Source organism: Artemia sp. Qi Xiang Cuo, chromosome 21 (assembly GCF_049724085.1).
Source record: "Artemia sp. Qi Xiang Cuo chromosome 21, ASM4972408v1, whole genome shotgun sequence".
Lineage (NCBI taxonomy): Eukaryota > Metazoa > Arthropoda > Branchiopoda > Anostraca > Artemiidae > Artemia > Artemia sp. Qi Xiang Cuo.
In genome coordinates, this window is record NC_142814.1 from 675,386 (window position 1) to 678,933 (window position 3,548).

Here is a 3,548-nt window from a genome sequence, read left to right on the forward strand (position 1 = left end):
AAATGCTTTTTATCACCTATAAAACTTTTACTATTGCTTTATACCATTTGTACACACTATTGGGGCTTTTATAAATGCTTTTTATCACCTATAAAACCCTTACTTATGCATAATACCACTTGTACAAGCTTTTATGGCTTTTATAAATGCTTTTTATCACCTATAAAACTCACCTATATCACCTATAAAACCACTTGTACAAGCTTTTGGGGCTTTTATAAATGCTTTTTATCACCTAAAAAACTCTTACTGATGCTTTATACCACTTGTAAACGCTTTTGGGGCTTTTATAAATGCTTTTTATCACCTTTAAAACTCATACTTATGCATTATACCACTTGTACAAGCTTTTGGGGCTTTTATAAATGCTTTTTATCACCTTTAAAACTCATACTTATGCATTATACCACTTGTACAAGCTTTTGGGGCTTTTATAAATGCTTTTTATCACCTAAAAAACTCTTACTGATGCTTTATACCACTTGTACGCGCTTTTGCGGCTTTTATAAATATTTTGTATCACCTATAAAACTCTTACTGATGCTTTATACCACTTGTACACGCTTTTTGGGCTTTTATAAATGTTTTTTATCACCTATAAAACTCTTACTGATGCTTTTTACCACTTGTACATGCTTTTGGAGCTCTTGTAAATACTTTTTATCACCTATAGAACTCTTGCTGATGCTTTATACCACTTGTACACGCTTTTGGTGCTTTTATAAATGTTTTGTATCACCTATAAAACTCTTACTGATGCTTTATACCACTTGTACACGCTTTTGGGGCTTTTATAAATGCTTTTTACCACCTATAAAACTTTTACTGGTGCTTTATACCATTTGTACACGCTTTTGGGGCTTTTATAAATGCTTTTTATCACCTATAAAACTCTTACTGATGCTTTATATTACTTTTACACGCTTTTGGGGCTTTTATAAATGCTTTTTATCACCTATAAAACTCTTACTGATGCTTTATACCACTTGTAAATACTTTTGGTGCTTTTATAGATGCTTTGTATCACTTATAAAACTCTTACTGATGCTTTATACCACTTGTACACGCTTTTGGGGCTTTTATAAATGCTTTTTATCACCTATAAAACTCTTACTGATGCTTTATACCACTTGTAAATACTTTTGGTGCTTTTATAAATGCTTTGTATCACTTATAAGACTCTTACTAATGCTTTATATCACTTGTACATGTTTTTGGGGGCTTTTATAAATGCTTTTTATCACCTATAAAACTCTTACTGATGACTTATACCACTTGTACACGCTTCTGGGGCTTTGATAAATGCTTTTTATCACCTATAAAACTCTTACTGATGTTTTATACCACTTGCACACGCTTTTGGGGCTTTTATAAATGCTTTTTATCAGCTATAAAACTCTTACTGATGCTTTATACCACTTGTAAACGCTTTTGGGGCTTTTACAAATGCTTTCTATCACTTATAAAACCCTTACTGATGCTTTATACCACTTTTAAACACTTTTGGTGCTTTTATAAATGCTTTGTATCACTTATAAAACTCTTATTGATGCTTTATATCACTTGTACACGCTTTTGGTACTTTTATAAATGCTTTGTATCACCAATAAAACTCTTACTGATGCTTTATACCACTTGTAAACGCTTCTGGGGCTATTATAAATGCTTTTTATCACCTATAAAACTGTTACTGATGCTTTATACCACTTGCAAACGCTTTCGGGGCTTTTATAAATGCTTTTTATCAGCTATAAAACTTTTACTATTGCTTTATACCATTTGTACACACTATTGGGGCTTTTATAAATGCTTTTTATCACCTATAAAACCCTTACTTATGCATAATACCACTTGTACAAGCTTTTATGGCTTTTATAAATGCTTTTTATCACCTGTAAAACTCTTACTGATGCTTTGTACAACTTGTAAACGCTTTTAGGGCTTTTATAAATGCTTTTTATCACCTTTAAAACTCTTACTGATGCTTTATACCACTTGTGCACGCTTTCGGGGCTTTTATAAATGCTTTTTATCACCTATAAACTCTTATTTATGCTTTATACCACTTTTACACGCGTTTGCTGCTTTTATAAATGCTTTGTATCACCTATAAAACTCTTACTGATGCTTTATACAACTTGTAAACGCTTTTGGGGCTTTTATAAATGCTTTTTATCACCAATAAAACTCTTACTGATGCGTTATACCGCTTGTACACCCTTTTGGGGCTTTTATAAATGCTTTGTATCACCTAAACAACTCTTGCTTATGCTTTATACCACTTGTACAAGCTTTTGGTGCCTTTATAATTGCTCAGTATCACTTATAGAACTCTTACTGATGCTTTTTACCACTTTTACACGCTTTTGGTGCTTTTATAAATGCTTTCTACCACATATAAAACTCTTACTGATGCTTTTTACCACTTGTACACGCTTTTGGGGCTTTTATAAATGCTTTTTATCACCTATAAAACTGTTACAGATGCCTTATACCACATGTACACGCTTTTGGGGCTTTTATAAATGTTTTGTATCACCTATAAAACTCTTACTGATGCTTTATACCACTTGTACATGCTTTTGGAGCTCTTGTAAATGCTTTTTATCACCTATAGAACTCTTGCTGATGCTTTATACCACTTGTACACGCTTTTGGTGCTTTTATAAATGCTTTTTACCACCGATAAAACTTTTACTGGTGCTTTATACCACTTGTACACGCTTTTAGGGCTTTTATAAATGCTTTTTATCACCTATAAAACTCTTACTGATGCTTTATACCACTTGTATATGCTTTTGGGGCTTTTATAAATGCTTTGTATCACTTATAAAACTCTTAATAATGCTTTATACCACTTGTACACGCTTTTGGGGGTTTTATAAATGCTTTTTATCACCTATAAAACTCTTACTGATGCTTTATACCACTTGTAAATAATTTTGGTGCTTTTAAAGATGCTTTGTATCACTTATAAAACTCTTACTAATGCTTTATATTACTTGTACACGCTTTTGGTGCTTTTATAAATGCTTTTTATCACCTATAAAACTCTTACTGATGCTTTATACCACTTGTAACCGCTTTTGGAGCTTTTATAAATGCTTTTTATCACCAATACAACTCTTACTGATGTTTTATACCACTTGTATACGCTTTCGGGGCTTTTATAAATGCTTTTTATCACCTTTAAAACTCTTACTTATGCTTTATACCACTTGTACACGCTTTTGGTGCTTTTATAAATGCTTTTTATCACCTATAAGACTCTTACTGATGATTTATACCACTTGTAAACGCTTTTGGGGTTTTACAAATGCTTTATATCACTTATAAAACCCTTACTGATGCTTTATACCACTTTTAAACACTTTTGGTGCTTTTATAAATGCTTTGTATCACTTATAAAACTCTTATTGATGCTTTATATCACTTGTACACGCTTTTGGTACTTTTATAAATGCTTTGTATCACCTATAAAACTCTTACTGATGCTTTATACCACTTGTAAACGCTTCTGGGGCTTTTATAAATGCTTTTTATCACCT